Source organism: Schistocerca gregaria, chromosome 2 (assembly GCF_023897955.1).
Source record: "Schistocerca gregaria isolate iqSchGreg1 chromosome 2, iqSchGreg1.2, whole genome shotgun sequence".
Lineage (NCBI taxonomy): Eukaryota > Metazoa > Arthropoda > Insecta > Orthoptera > Acrididae > Schistocerca > Schistocerca gregaria.
Window position 1 is genome coordinate 297519698 of NC_064921.1, and position 17754 is coordinate 297537451.

The window sequence follows — 17754 nt, forward strand, 5'->3', positions numbered from 1 at the left end:
TATGACAATCGTATTTAATTACATCGTCTGGGAAACAAAAATTTGCGTTCAGAAGAAGACGTCTGTGACAACATTTAAAATTTGCTTTAATACAAGTCAATGTTATTATTGGTTGGAGCACGCTCAACGCCTTTCTGAGTCACTGCGAGCCTTGTTAAAGAGTAATGGTGCTTATTTTTCACATGTTTAAGCCACAGACCGACGTATTTTCGTTTTGGTACGAGCATGTTCTAAAAATCCGCACGGAAAAGTGTTTTTCTCCAGGAGCCATAGCTCGGGATCTGTTGATCACAGACATAAGGGGTCAAGTGTATTGGATAGCTCTTGACCTACCTACTGTTTGTATATCTTTCGGAAGAACGGGCATAGTGTAGTTATCGTACGGTATAGGGGTCAAAATTTAACATTATGCACTTCTTCCAGTCGAGGCCAATTGAGCAAAGCGGTTGGTTCTTTTGCGTTAGATGATCTGTAGGGTGGACTTTAGGCTGCTCGTAAAAGCACTATTTGTTCATGGGCAATTTCTGATAATACGCCAAGAACCAATGTTTTTGGGTACGATAAATACCAACAGTGGGTATCACCAGTTCTGCAGTTACTATTCGTGGTAGATCGTCAAAAAGTTTACATTATGTTCTTAGAAGATATTCTGCATCAACTTCGAATCTTTTTTCGGTATCATTATCCATTATGGGGATCCAGAGGTTCAAAGTCACCGTACTTACCACAAAACCGGTCTTTAACCAATCTTGAAAGATGGACCACAATTATATCAATAACTAAACACATCAAATAACAAAGGTGTCCCCCACGGCGCATCCGGAAAAGTTATATGGGCGAGACAACGCAAGTAAAGAATATGAATGTTGAAGGAACTCAAGACAGAAGAAGATGGCGACTGGGTGGCGGAGAAGCGCCGCAAGCTGCAGATAAACCACAAAAGGAAGAGAAAAAAGAAGCAAATGGCCCTACTTTCAACTGCACCTTCTTGAGATATTCATCTAGAAAGCCCATTTTCCCATTTTCGAAAATCTGTATCCGTTATGAAGTTACATCCTAAAAACCGTGATGTTTGGGCACCAAAAGCATCAGTTATTTCAATGGTCACTTCTCTGTTCATGGCAAATGGTTGAAATTTTTTTCGTATTTTCTTAAGTTGTTATTTTCGATTAACATCGAATCTTTTCTCGACTTCTCTATGTGCTTATTTGCCAACGGACTTGCCGCAATGGTAACACCGGTTCCTGTAAGATCACCGAAGTTTTGGGTTCGGCCAACACTTCGATGGATGGCCGTCGGGGTCCGCCGAGCGCTGCTGGCAAGCGGGAGGCACTCAGCCTTTGTGAGGTCAATTGAGGAGCTATTTGACTGAGAAGTGGCGACACCAGTTAGAGAACTGACAGTCCCTCCGTATCCGCCTCCACTGACACTCATCAGCCTAGGATGACGCGGCGGCCTGTCGGTACCGTTGGGCCTCCCGTGGCCTATTCAGACGGAGTTTTGCGCTTATACATACTTTCGTCTCCAGTCAATGTAGCTCTTGACACTAGTGTACTCAGTAGAAACATATTCATCCCTTCACAAGTAGTGTAATGCTTATCCATTTGAACCTACTTCTCGTAGCCAACTCTTAGCCTCCACCTACAATTTTACTGTTTCCTTTTATTAAAATCTTCGAAGTAAGGAGAATTCATGTTCAGAGATATGACCAATAATTCCTTGAAATCAGTATTAACATTTTCTTGTTTTGTTTGTCCTTGGTATTCATTGTACCACTTGCCGCAAGTAGGTAGGCTAATGTGAGGGCCTAATCACAAGAGCGGATCTCAAACTAAAACATGTGCACTTTATATTTGATTTCCCTTTAATCACTGAAATGTTCTTTGCTTCCTTCAGTATTGAATTATCCACTACCGGATTTACAATTGTTCAGAAGTCTGATCCAAAGCAATAGTTTGTAACAACATTAATTGCATAACAATGCCAAAGGCAGTGCAGACAGTGGCCTTGTGCTCTTCAATAACACTGGTCGTTGATACCAGTGAAACTCCACTCCTACACCACTCCTATGGATGGAGGCCCATTAAACATGTCATAAGTAAACTTTCTGTGAGACTTGCATACAGGTTTGTTCTTTCTTGCAGAATATGGTTCAGACAGCATTGACAGTCAAATTGCGCCTTAATACATGCCTTATGCTCTATCAAAAACAGATGACAGAAACTATACTTGAAACAGTTTCTTCCATATCCAGCGACATAGCAATAAGAATTGTTCCTATTGACATGAATTAACTCAGGCAATTCTGGCAAAAATGTTATTAAGTTTCATTTTAGCTCATACTGAAATAATGTACCAAACAATCAGTTGCTACTTAGCTGATCATCTACTTAATTAAAACTTTATGTATCTGGTATAATAAAGCATTATTTCTACCCGCCAGCTTATCCATGGGTGCTAATGCACTGCTTTCTGGGCCGGCCAGTGTGGCGTAGTGGTTCCAGGCGCTTCAGTCTGGAACCGCGCGACCGCTACAGTCGCAGGTTCGAATCCTGCCTCGGGCATGGATGTGTGTGATGTCCTTAAGTTAGTTAGGTTTAAGTAGTTCTAAGTTCTAGGGGGCTGATGACCTCAGAAGTTAAGTCCCATAGTGCTCAGAGCCATTTGAACCATATTTGAACTGCTTCCTGGACTCGGATAGGCGCGCCGTCGCCGATTCGAATACGCTTGACGGATTAACGACGAGGGCCGGTGTGCCAGCCAGCCTGTATGTGGTTTTTAGGCGGTTTTCCTCATCCCACTATGTGAATACTGGACTGGTCCCCACGGACCGCCTCAATTACACGGCTCGAAGACATTTGAAAACGTTCGCAATATTTCATAGCTTACAGACATCTGGGGTGCAGTGATTCCATCCCGGGGGGTACGGCATAGCTACAGGAAGGGCATCTGGCTACCCTCTGACACCAATATCGCCAAATCCCTAGTAACGGGCACGAGCCCACGTTGAAGTGGGACAAAGGCTCAAAGGTTCTGATGACAATAAAGCATTATTTCCGAATGATGCTTTGCAGATGTGTTGTGACATAATTCGATTTGTCCTTGGCTGCACTCTTTTCAAGGCGATTTCGACAACATATGTCTTACATTTAGTCACAGAACATAAAATAATTATTAACCATGTAACTAACTTCGGTGAACTATGACCAAGGAGAGAGACAGAGGAGAGAGATTGGGCTCAGCAATAAATTTCAGCTAGTAACGGCAAACACTATGTTCAAGAATCACAAGAGGAAGTATACTTGGGAAACGCCGGGATACAAGGGAAGAATTCAGTTATATTTCATTACGGTGAGGCAGAGGCTTCGAAAGTAGGTACTGGATAGTCAGGCATTCAATGGAGCGGGTATAGACTGAGATAATTTAATGGTGATGAAGAGTACGCTGAATTTTAAGAGATCCAACAGGAGAAATCGATGTGCAAAGAAGGGGTACACAGAAGAAACTAAGGGTGTAGATACAGAAATAGCCAATAGCTCAGTAGGCAGTACAGTTGAAGGGGAATGGACATCTTTAAAAAGGGCAATCCTGGAAATAAAAACATAGGTACAGAGAAGCTAACAGTGAAAAACCACGGGTAACACAAGAAATATTTCAGTTGATTTGTGAAAGACGGAAGTACAAAAATTCTCAGGAAAATTGAGGGCTGCAAATTTAAATTACTTAGGAATTAAATAAATAGGAAATTTAGCGAAGCTAAGGTTCAAATGGTTCAAATGGCTCTGAGCACTATGGGACTTAACATCTGTGGTCATCAGTCCCCTAGAACTTAGAACTACTTAAACCTAACTAACCTAAGGACATCACACACATCCATGCCCGAGGCAGGATTCCAACCTGCGACCGTAGCAGTCGCGCGGTTCCGGACTGAGCGCCGGAACCGCTAGACCACCGCGGCCGGCGAAGCTAAGGAGAAATGGCCATTATGTTGAGAAACCAGTAAATAGGTTTCAATGTGAATATTAATGTTTACGTCAAATGTCCAGTAATATTGTAATAGAACTGAAATGTAACAAATGTTGAAACTGTTGTAAGATGTTTAAAATTGTAACTGTGCGTCTGGTCCATGCGTAGGCAATGTGTTAGGATATGTAGAATGCAAAACCTCGGGTAAATAACCTGTCTGTCAGGGAGCGGCAAAAGGTGGATGGCATTCGAGCGCGGGAAAAAGGGCGCGGGCACTGCACGGCACAACGTACACAGTAGTAGTAGCAGTTGGAGTCTGGCGCTGGTCTGAGCAACACCTTCTGGAGCGAGGAGGCCCTCCTGGAAGACATACACTCCTGGAAATTGAAATAAGAACACCGTGAATTCATTGTCCCAGGAAGGGGAAACTTTATTGACACATTCCTGGGGTCAGATAAATCACATGATCACACTGACAGAACCACAGGCACATAGACACAGGCAACAGAGCATGCACAATGTCGGCACTAGTACAGTGTATATCCACCTTTCGCAGCAATGCAGGCTGCTATTCTCCCATGGAGACGATCGTAGAGATGCTGGATGTAGTCCTGTGGAACGGCTTGCCATGCCATTTCCACCTGGCGCCTCAGTTCGACCAGCGTTCGTGCTGGACGTGCAGACCGCGTGAGACGACGCTTCATCCAGTCCCAAACATGCTCAATGGGGGACAGATCCTGAGATCTTGCTGGCCAGGGTAGTTGACATACACATTCTAGAGCACGTTGGGTGGCACGAGATACATGCGGACATGCATTGTCCTGTTGGAACAGCAAGTTCCCTTGCCGGTCTAGGAATGGTAGAACGATGGATTCGATGACGGTTTGGATGTACCGTGCTCTATTCAGTGTCCCCTCGACGATCACCAGAGGTGTACGGCCAGTATAGGAGATCGCTCCCCATACCATAATGCCGGGTGTTGGCCCTGTGTGCCTCGGTCGTATGCAGTCCTGATTGTGGCGCTCACCTGCACGGCGCCAAACACGCATACGACCATCATTGGCACTAAGGCAGAAGCGACTCTCATCGCTGAAGACGACACGTCTCCATTCGTCCCTCCATTCACGCCTGTCGCGACAGCACTGGAGGCGGGCTGCACGATGTTGGGGCGTGAGCGGAAGACGGCCTAACGGTGTGCGGGACCGTAGCTCAGCTTCATGGAGACGGTTGCGAATGGTCCTTGCCGATACCCCAGGAGCAACAGTGTCCCTAATTTGCTGGGAAGTGGCGGTGCGGTCCCCTACGGCACTGCGTAGGATCCTACGGTCTTGGCGTGCATCCGTGCGTCGCTGCGGTCCGGTCCCAGGTCGACGGGCACGTGCACCTTCCGCCGACCACTGGCGATAACATCGATGTACTGTGGACACCTCACGCCCCACGTGTTGAGCAATTCGGGGGTACGTCCACCCGGCCTCCCGCATGCCCACTATACGCCCTCGCTCAAAGTCCGTCAACTGCACATACGGTTCACGTCCACGCTGTCGCGGCATGCTACCAGTGTTAAAGACTGCGATGGAGCTCCGTATGCCACGGCAAACTGGCTGACACTGACGGCAGCGGTGCACAAATGCTGCGCAGCTAGCGCCATTCGACGGCCAACACCGCGGTTCCTGGTGTGTCCGCTGTGCCGTGCGTGTGATCATTGCTTGTACAGCCCTCTCGCAGTGTCCGGAGCAAGTATGGTGGGTCTGACACACCGGTGTCAATGTGTTCTTTTTTCCATTTCCAGGAGTGTAGCTTCACTGAGCCTCGGGTGTGCCGTTCCAACGCCCACACAGCACAGCAAAATTCCATAGGCACCAAATGGAAAAGTATTGCGACGCTAAGAAGAATTAAAGTGCCGATACGTCAAGAACCATCGCTGTGGTTGTATGTGTGCTCTGTCCCTCGCCATTTTGCCGCCCGCCAATCGCCGCATCGATACTAGCAGGCTGAAACATGTAGTACTGCATTCGTATGGATCAGAGAGTGAACTGTGTTTGTTGGGTCAATAATAGCCTAAATTTTACCAGAACTTTTCCATCATTTAATTATTCTCGCAACTAACCTAGACAGGGTCCTTTCCAAACGTTCTGCAATCCGAGTGCCGCGAAATGAAAATTAAAAATTGTGTTAATAAAAATCATTTGCAATACTAGCTATATTAGAATGGTGTTTAAAGAAATGTTTTGTTAATGAACCAGTAAATGAATAGCGAAAGTCTAATGAAGTCGAAAGATAACTTCAGTATTGCTATAGTAATGAATTTTAATATTTCTAGACAGATTTAAAGGCATTTAAATAAACAGTAAATAAGATGAAATGAGTAGTAACTTATATACTGGAAATCGTGAATGAATAATAAATTCAGTAATCATTTTTTTAAAAACAGTGATCATAACAGTTTCAGGGTCCCCACCTCATTCATTTGATTTCTGGAGTGTTCTAAATTGGTTTGACCAGCAAAATTTTGTCAGTGTTTTATCTTTATCAAAATTTACATTTTGTGTGTGGCAAGACGGTACAATTTGTAGGGTAACCTATTGCCGATTTTAATCAGATTAATAGACAGTATAAAGTTTTGTAGTAAACATTATAGTGTAGTGTTATGGATTCATGATTTTCCATATCAGTACAGAACGTGAAACTATCAGTTCAATAGATTTTCTGGTTCTAAAAGTCTACTATATTTTGCAGTGTTACAACTTGTTGTTTTGCATGAATATATGCCAACTTGTACAGGGAAGAAACTCAGTTAATGCCTAATTAGGCTGGCGACGGTATTATTGACACATTGGTAGTATCTTGGCTCTGAGCACTATGGGACTTAACATCTGAGGTCATTAGTCCCTAGAACTTCGAATCACTTAAACGTAACTAACCTAAGGACATCACACACATCCATGCCCGAGGCTGGATTCGAACCTGGGACCGTAGCGGTCGCGCGGTTCCAGACTGAAGCGCCTAGAACCGCTCGGCCACTTCGGCTTGCGGTAGTATCTTCTGGTTTGCTTTTGATCCATCCTGACGTGTGATTGCATTTCGAACTTACTTGAAGTATCATTGTTATTACAGAGTGGATGTATGTCTGATTTGCCACCATTCAGGTACACGCTGTCGGTATCTATGCGAAAATCATTTCTAATAAGGTGAATCTCACTCACTTACCATAGCACAGGCTTTAACGAGTACTGTGTCAGGGATTACACGTTGCTATCCTCAGTGAATGCGAAGAACGATTAAAGGATCTGCTGAATGGAATGAACAATTTGAACAGTACAGAATATGGACTGAAAGTAACTGGAAGGGAGGTGAAAGTAATGAGCAGTAGGAGAAATAAGAACAGCGAGAAACTTAACATCGGAATTTGTGATCACGAGGTAGATAAAGTTAAGACATTTTGCAGCCTAGGCAGCAAAATAACACCTGACGGATGGAGCGAGGAGGATATAAAAAGCAGATTCGCACTGCCAAAAAGGGTATTCCAGGCCTAGAGAAGTCTAGTAGTATCAGACATATGTCTCAATTTGAGAAAGAAATTTTTGAGCTAGCACCTTTGTAACACAGCTTTGTATGGTACTGAGGCACGGATTGTGGGAAGACCGAAAGACAGCATTTTGGCTCTGGTGGTACAGAAGAACGTAGAATCTTAGGGGAATTAATAACCTAAGGAATGAGGAATATAAGGAAAAGAGAAAGGGATAGAATAGTAGCAGATCTGTTCAAAATCACGGATTAGCTTCTATGGTACTAGAGGGAGCTGTAGAGGTTGAAAACTGTAGAGGAAAACAGAGATTATACTACATCCCTCAAGCAACTGAGGAAGCATGTTTCAGGAGCTATTCTGAGATGAACAAGCTGACGCTGGAACTGAATTCGTGGCAGCATGAAACTAGTCAGAGGATAGATGACAGAACCTGCAAAATAACATACAGTGGTAGCCTAATGTGCAATGGCTCAAAATTACATAAAACACAGAAACAGAAATAATTTTTAGGAAAACCACATTCCGTTTTCGGAGACTGTGACTGGCTTATTCCAAGTTATTACTTTTTTTTACACAACCATTTTTTATGATACAATCATCATCCGTGTCAACCTTCAAAGACCATTTTCATATGCTTTGGGTGGCATTTGAAGAAAAAGTGTTCATGCACTGACAATTGTTGGCAAAGAATGAACACTTGTTCGTCAAACGCCGCCTATAGTACCTACATATGACCTTTGAATGCCGAAGCTGGTTACGATTGTAGCATAAAAACGTGACTGTCTCTAAAATAAAGAAAACAAAAACGCTTCAGATATTATTAACGGGTTGGCAGCATTTCCGTACCTGAGTGAGTTCATTATATTACATCATTCGTATCATTGTCTATTTAGATAGTATAGTCACATTAATCATCCATACAAGCTTGGTCATAGAATCCAAAAGAATTTTATAGTACGATGGACGCTATTACGCTAGACATTTTGACACTTTAAAGACATGCTTTATAATGCCGTGTAGGGAAGAATGACGTGCTTGAATTCTGGCACGCTAGATGTCACTGCAGTACGACTGTTCACACAACTTCAAAGGTACAGTCTTTTTAATTAATTGTGAAGAAATCATTTCCACAGAATACAGCGTAAATGAATCTCAAAACGCAGATAACTGTGCTTATATGTTGTGTAATAAAACTTAGTAGAGAAAGAGGATTTATTGATAATAAAAGCTTCGCTACAAAATTACTTACAGAACTCAATCAATTGTTGAAACAAAATCTGCAACTTGATAATGAAGGAGATGGTAAAATTCTTCCTCCAAGCGCACACATCGCACCCACACAATGCATCTGCCAAGCTTGCTCCTACAAAACGGAAACCAACCATATGTACAGAAACCAGTGACACTCAGCGCTAGTATCCCACAGCACTTACTCATTATCTACAGTTAAAACAAATGTTAAAAAAGTGAGGTTTTATTAAAATGCAACACTGTGTTACAAAACATTTGCTATACCATTGCACAGTACACATGAATTATTAAAACAACAGGTACAGAGTTCATCAATTACATAGAGTTAAAAGTCTTTTAACGGACAGAACGCTTCCGAAATATCCTCCAATCTTTGTGGAGCATATAAACCGGTTAAATTATATGATACTAAATGTAAAACCAATTGTGAATTTCGACATAATCAGCGTATTTGTTATACCTCCCGTTTATTTCGTATGAGATGCAGATGAACAATTAATCTGTAACGAGAAGAAGACTTAATGAAAATATGTAACTCTGTTACGAAGATAATTAACAGTACAGTTGTACAATACAGGTAGTAAAGAAAACACCAGGTCTGTTATGGTGGACAAGCTTTATCTGCACAATTGTTCCCGCCTACGCGGTAGTGCTCAAAACTGGCTTACAATAAGAAAAACACAATTTGAAAAATAAATATCACTTGACACCAATTTCCTACCTGTCGTCAAACCGTATAAGCCACAGATGCAAATTAATGTAATTGAGGTTACGAAGTTATCTGATATAAGGTGCAAACTGTGCCCAACGGCGATGTATTATTCACAGGAGAAACAACGTGCAGTTTGGCGTGGTAGCCTCGCCAGTTGAATATAGAGGGTGATATCAAAAACATGAGAAATGATATAACGAGCGTAGGGTTAGTTATAAACCGGAAGGTAAGGAGATCAGTAACTTGATTATTCTCAATAGAACCAAAAGTGAACCAGCGACAGTAATAACGATTCAGGAATGTGTATGAAGCCACAAGTGAAATAAACGACATCTACCTGCACTATGTTATCAAAAGTATCCGGACATGTGGCTGAAAATGACTTACAAGTTCGTAGCGCCCTCCAACGGTAATGTTGGAATTCAGTATGGTGTTGGCCCACCCTTAGCCTTGATGACGGCTTCTACTAACTCAGGCATACGTTCAGTCAGGTGCTGGAAGGTTTATTCGGGAATGGCAGACTAGTCTTCATGGAGTGCTACACTGATGAGAGGCATCGATGCTGGTCGGTGAGCCCTGGCACGAATTCGGCGTTCCAAAACATTACAAAGGTGTTCTACAGGATTCAGGGCAGGATTCTGTGCAGGTCAGTCCATTACAGGATTGTTGTAGTGTAACGACTCCACCACAAACGTGCATTATGAACAGGTGCTCGATTGTGTTGAAAGATGCAATTAGCATCCCCGAATTGATGTTTGACAATGGGAAGCAAGAAGGTGCTTAAATCATCAATGCAGGCCTGTACTGTACTGCGAAACAACATGGGGTGCATATCCTCTCCATGAACAACACGACCACAACATAACACTATTGCCTCCGAATTTTACTGTTGGCACTACACACGCTGGCAGATGATTTTTACCGGGTATGCGCCATGCCCACTCCATGCCATGCGATCGCCACTTCGTGTACCGTGATTAGTCACTCCACACAACATTTTTCCACTGTTAAATTATCCAGTGTTTACGCTCATTACACCAAGCGAGGCGTCGTTTGGCAATTACCGGCGTGATGTGTGGCTTATGAGCAGCCGCTCGACCATGAATTCCAAGTTTTCTCACCTCCCACCAAACTGTCATAGTACTTGCAGTGGATCCTGATGCAGTCTGGGATTCCTGTGTGACAGTCTGGATAGATGTCTGCCTATTACACAATACGACCCTCTTCAACGATTAGCTGTCTCTGTCAGTCAACAGATGCGGTCGGCGTGTAAGCTTTTGTGCTGTATGTGTCCCTCCACGTTTCCACTTCACTATCACATCAGAAATAGTGGACCTAGGGATATTTAGGAGTGTGAAAATCTGGCGTACAGACGTATGACACACGTAACACCCAGTCACCTGACCAAGTTCGTAGTCCGTGAGTTCTGCGGAGCTCCTCATTCTGCTCTCTCACGATGTCTAATGACTACTGAGTTCGCTGATATGAAGTACCTGGCATTAGGTGGCATCACAATGAGCCTAATATGAGAAACGTGTTTTTGGGGGTGTCCTGATAGTTTTGATCATATAGTGTGTGTGTGGTTTTTTTCCAACTTCTGACTGGTAACGAAATTACAGCCACAGGGAAAATCGGTGAAGCTTTGTGTAGATGTGTTAACGATAGGCTCTAGCATGCCCGCCGTTCGGGTCACGTTGTTATTTTCGGTTCTAAGGAGACGGTGAGCCATTACAGATGTTAAGAAGATATGTTCTCTTGCCAAGAATGAAACACTGAGGGGTTTGGCTGATTTCATGCAACCCACATATGGTAACTGTCACGCGTTTCGTTCTTCATGATGATCGGCCACACACTGCAAGTGCAGCGAAGACGTTCCAGTAGCGTTTTCAGTTGGGAGGTCTGATCATACACCGTACAGCCTGAACTTGGCTGCCTCTGATTCTCATCTCTTCTACCTCATGAACCGCTGGGTATACGGACAGCATTTTGGCACAGATAGCGAACTGAAGACAAGTGCAAGAACATTGTTGGAATTCCTCCCATGACGCCTCGACAAATGTCTAAGCCGGAGCGGCGATTATGTAGAGAAGTTGCTGGAAGGGGTAGCAATCTATAGTAAACTTTGGATAAAACCAATCAGCAATGGCAGTCGAAGATTTCCGTCATTCTGCCCAAAGCCTTATCAAAGAAGACGGAGGGGCGGACAGATGTTAAGGACACACTCTTAAGCTTGGAGTGGAAAAAAAGGTGGGCAACTGCCCAATAAAGGCGGTAGAATCAGCAGTGGTCAGTGGAAACCACTGCATTAAAGACATATAATGTGAATCCAAAGGACATGAGGTCTGTAATTGAAAAAGTGTTATGATAATCTCTCCACTTTCAAAAGATATTAGACTGGTGCCCCATTCAGACCATTGGAACTGCCAAAGGGAAGGTGGCCCTGAGAAAAAGATCGAATAATCAAAGAAAGAGTATCATTCTACTAGTCGGAGAGCGGACTAAGAGAAGTTTGAACATTGTACGGAAACTAGAAAATCTGAAAAGAGTAATGTTATGGTTCAGTCTAGATATAGTGGAGGTCAGTGAAGTGAACTGGAAAGAAAACAAGGATTTCTTGTCAGGTGAGTACAGGGAAATACATCAACAACAGAGTACATTGGTGTAACTGGAGTAGGATCCGTTAGTAGTAGGAAGGAAGTGGAGAGAGAGAGTTACTGTAAACGGGTTAATGATAGGTTTGATCTCATCAGAACTGACAACAAACCAACACCGACGATGAAAGTGCATGCCAACGATGTAGAAACAGATGAAAATCTAACAGCCATGGAAGATTGCAACGTGGTTGTAGGGAAAGGATTACGGAAGAATATGGGATTGGTACTAGGAATGAGAGAGAAGAAAGACTAATTGAGCTGTGTAATAAATTTCTGCAAGTAAAAGCGAATACTGTGTTCAAGAATCATAATAGGAGGAGGAGGAAGAATTGGAAAAGGCCGGGCGATACGAAATGATTTCAGTTAGGTAACATCATGATTGGGTAGATACTCCGAAAACAGGAAGTGGACTGTTAGGGGTACCGAAGAGCAGATATAGATTTAGATCAGAACTAATACAATGAATAGTAGGCTGAAGTTTAAGAGATTGCTCAAGAAGAATCAATGCGCAAATAAGAAATGAAGAGATGCGCTTGAAGTACTCTGAGGCTATAGATATTGCGATAATGAATAGCTCAGTAGGCAGTGCAGTTGAAGAACTCTAAAAAGACTAAACACGGAACGAAGAAAAGAAATAAATGTACAAGGGAGGTAACAGCGCGGAAATCGTTGATAACAGAAGAAATACCTCAGTTTATGGACAGAAACAGGAAGTACAAAAATGTTCAGCGAAATTCAGAAACACAGAAATATAAGTAACTTTGGTACGAAATATATAGGAAGTGAAGTGAATCCAAGGTGAAATGACTGCATGAAAAAGTAAAGAAATCGGAAAAGAAACGATAATCAGCATATAGAAAAGTCATTATGCGGTGAATATAGGAGGTTTGCCCGTAATATTAAGAGTGCATTGGGAATTCCACTATTAAATGCAGAGGATTGAGGGGATAGGTGGAAAGACTACGTTGAAGGCGCTATCAGGAAAAGGAGGATTTACCTGATTACGTAATACAAAAAGAAACAGTAGGCGATGGAGAACATGTGGGGCATCCAGCATTAGAATCAGAATTTGAAAGAGATGTTGACGATTTAAGTCCAAACAAAGCAGGAGGAACAGATTGGAGAAATGGCATTAAAACAACTATTCACGCTAATGTGTAAAATGTATGGGACTTGCGGCATACCGTCACACTTTCGTAATAACATCATCCAAACAATATCGAATACTGGAAGAGCCGAGAAGCGTAGCAATTATCGCACTATCAGCTTAACGGCTCATCCATCCAAGTTGCTGACAATAATAATGCACGAAAGAATGTAAAGGTAGATTGAGGATTTGTTAGACGACGATCACTTTCATTTTAAGCTAGGTGAAGTCACCAGAGAAAGAGTTATGATGTTGCTGTTGATATTGGAAGCAAGACTAAAGTAAAGTCGCGACAGGCTCATAGGATTTGGCGGCCTGGAAAAAGCATCAGACAAAGTCAAATGAGGAAAATAGATGTAAGCTGTAGGGTTCAAATGGCTCTGAGCACTATGGGACTTAACTGCTGTGGTCCCCTAGAACTTAACTAACCTAAGGACATCACACACATCCATGCCCGAGGCAGGATTCGAACCTGCGACCGTAGCTGAAGCGCCTGGAACCGCTCGTCCACTGCGGCCGGCAAGCTGTAGGGAAAAACGGGTAACATACAATATGTAAAAGAAAAAAGTGGAAGCTGTGAGGGGGGGGGGGGACCAGGTACAAAGTGCTCGGATTCAATCTATTCATCGAGGAAGCAATTAGGGAAATAAAATGAAACTTCAGGAGAGGTACGAAAATTGAAGGGGAAAAGATATCAATGAAAAGATTCGCTGATGACACTGCTACCGTCAGTCATAGCGAAGAAGAATTGTAGAAACTATTGAATGAAAATAAGAGCCTAATGGGTACAGGATATGGATTGAGAGTAAATAGAAAAAAGACGAAAGTCATGAGAAGTAGCGAAAATGAGAACAGCGAGAAACTTAACACTAGAATTGGAAGTTAAGGAAATCTGCTGCCTAGACAGAAAAATAACACACATCGGACAGACACCGACAAGAATAATTTCTTTCTTCTTGTCAGTGTTTCCCATTGTTCATTTCCTCGCCATTCATCAGAGAACCTCCTCCTTCTTTGCCTTATCAGTCCATCTAATTTTCAACATTTCCCTAGCACCACATCCCAAATGCTACAATTGAAATATATCATGATTTTCCCACAGCCCATGTTTCACTGCCATGCAATGCTGTACTGCAGACGTACGTTCTCAGAAATTTCTTCCTAAAATTGAAACAAATGTTTGATATTGCTAGACTTCTCTTGTCCAGGAGTGCCCTTTTCACCTGTGTTAGTCTGTGTCTGCCTTATCATAAAAAGTATTTAAGAACGAACGTTTTGGTCAAAAGAATGAGAGCGGCTGTTTCCCCAACATTTTAATACAAATTGAAAAACAGTGATGTAGCTGTGAATTCTGTCACATAAACATTAAGAAAATAGCAAAGGAGCACGTTATTTTCGAATATTCATGAAATGAGTCAAGCTTGCATTCTGATTTCCACGAAAGAAAACGAAACTTCTTTCTTTCGGAAGACAATTGTCTTAATTGTTGACCCATGCTGTTACGTGCTTCTGACATTGATGAGTTGATTCTATCAGAAGCACCATATATTTTAATTAATATATTTTAATTTTACTCTTACGGAAGGATGAATGTATATGGGAACTAGTCGATTGGTATTTGAGGACTATGTGATTTTCTATCCGAAGCAGTGTTAACTTCCTTCCTCTATGAATATTAACAACGCAACTACTGTAACAGAAATAAAATTTTGACTGAGATGCTTGATACCACGCTTTTTAGCCGTCATTGTTTGTATTTCTCCTGAGACAAATTCAGCAGGTAAGTATGGTTTAGATGTTCATTGCGCTTGTACGGAAACTACCTTCTCGTAGACAGTAAACAGAGAAGAATGTGACTCCAGAGTGCTGATATCTGAAATGCTTTGTCTGTGCACTCTCTGGGACACGCTCAGGAGCTAGATACCGTCGCAGTATTTATTGGGAAACTGTCGTAATATTTTGAAAGTGCATTCAGCGTGCCGACAGATCTGAAATCAGATCTCTCACCGTGCAGACATTACATTGCGGGTTCTTTCCTACTACACTCTGTCTCCGGACATGCTAGAAAAGCACCCCTCACATTGCACAGCCGGAAATTCTAGCCTTACTTGGAAGCAATTCTCTTGTGTAATATCTCCACTGTATCGTATCCTCACTTACCTAGTTTCATCAGTCTTGATATTATTTTCCTAGTTCTACATGATGTGATAAGCGAAACTTAACCCCCAGTTGTTGACAGCTGAATATTTAATTGCCAATTCCTTCCCAGGAATTATGTCCTAATATGCTTGAAAATCACGTGTTTTCTCGTATAAGCCTACCATTTTCATACCTATATTCGAGAATGTTAATTTGATACTTCTTGAACTTAGTTAAACGAAAATAGTAGTATCTGATTTAGCATCATTCACCTACACTCTTTCACATACATGAGGGAGGATCTGTGGTAAAACAGACGAAACATCGGTTTCCGTAAAAAAAAAAAAAAGGTTAGCTCGAAAGGCATGAAGTATCACTATCATTTTCTGGTCGTAGTTCCTTTTCCTCCATTAAGAGACTCCTTTCAGTGACACCTTCAAAAGCTTCACCTGTAGTAACTGTAAATTCATACACCAAACCACGCCTTTCGCCATATGGCCATTAAATGGCACTAATGCATTCAAATTTCTCCTTTAGTTCCTATGACATTCGTCGATATGAAGCATCGTATCAACATATTCATTTCTATTAGCTTTGAGAATGAAGTTAGGTCGTAACTTTTTTGTTCTAGAGTGATACTCCACAGTCCTCATATCATACGGATGTTTTGCGCTTTCTATGTCCATCAATCGCTTCAGGAAGTTTGCTCTCCATTGCTGAGATTGAGTTCTGAGTTACCTCCTTTTGCACTTCCTGTGATGAGATGAGATTAATGTGAATTATCGGTGTCTTGACGAGTGGCATGCTATAAGCTGACGTTTAATCTCACCAGAAAATGCCGCATTTCAGTGCAGACAAATAACTGTCACTCGCTTAAAGGCAACGTTTTGAAGTTAAAGTGATCAATTTGTTACCAAATATCAGCAGGTATTTTATATTGTCAGTATCACAAACGATACTAAGTGCTTATTCTATGCATCTGTCGGCGTGAAAATTTGGTAGAAATGGTTTCCGGACACTCCACATTCGAATCGAACAATCTATGGCCCTTTACGGCAATGCGGAGAAGACGCTACGAACCCTCGTTAAACAGAGGCCCCCTGACCTCGGTATCGAAACATTACACTTCCAGCACTAAAGTTCCACCCTGTTGACTTCGGAAAGCTGAACTGTAACATCTAATATGTTGTGACACGTGTGTCTTACGCTGATTATTAGACCCGAATGCAAAAACTGTTAATTCGCGATGTGCTGTCATGTTTAGTAACACACCTGTGCATATGAAACTAGACCGTTTGTAAACTCGTTTCATACGCTACATCCAGCCGAAATATTAGGGCGACATCCATGGCACATCTGTAAATACGATAACCTTTTTCGTGATCTTTGATACTTAGCTTGAAATGTCTCTAATTTCCCTACCCATTTCTTTTGTCCTTCCAGGTAACTTCGTTTCATTATTCTTGTAGTTCACGCTACTTAGCCTTCCTCAGCCTCATACTCTCATTCTCCTCCATCTTTTATCCGGCTCTACATCAATTTTTGTTAGTTAATTTTTTATTTAATGTACTGCAGTGTGGTGTTGAATTTTGAGGCAGTAAAGCTATTTATAAAAGAAGCATTGTACCAATAATAATAATAACTCTTAAACACGGTCTGCAGCAGCTTCAAGAGTGAAAGTTACATGTAAAAGTAGTAACTAATAAATAACTGTCTGAATAATACAGTATAGATAGCAATTTTTGCTATGTTTTCGATATTATGTTTCAGGCAGTACAGACCATATACAAATTAATGTAAAATATTAACATTAGCTGTGTGTTATATAGAGCAAATGTATCGTTCTCCAAAATTAAATAAATAACATAGATCATAATGTAATACGTTACGTATTTCCTGTATCAAAATACGTTTTAAATTACGTAGCAGTGCGCAGGCGGAGCAGCAGCGATAAATTTGTTTGCGCATCTGCCATCCGGTGAAGCTGTATCAGCTGTCAATGTGGAATTCCGCGCTGCTAGTCCGCAGCTCGTGGTCTAGTGTCAAGCGTTGCTGCCCCTGGATCGCGAGATTCCGGGTTCGATTCCCGGCCTGGTTGATGATTTTCTCTTCCCTGGGACTGGGTGTTCATGTTGTCCTCATCTTTTCATCATCATCATCATTCGTGTTAGTTGCTAGATTGTCCTGTGTAAAAAAGTAGACGGCGCAGCTGAGCGCCCCACAAACCAGACATCATCATCAGCCGCACTACTAATGGGATCCTCTCGCTGGTTCTTGACGTGTAATACAGTGAAATGTAAAACGCCTTGAGAGCCCACTTCGTCGTACCACTTCTTCGTAGTACTCATCGGTACTTCTT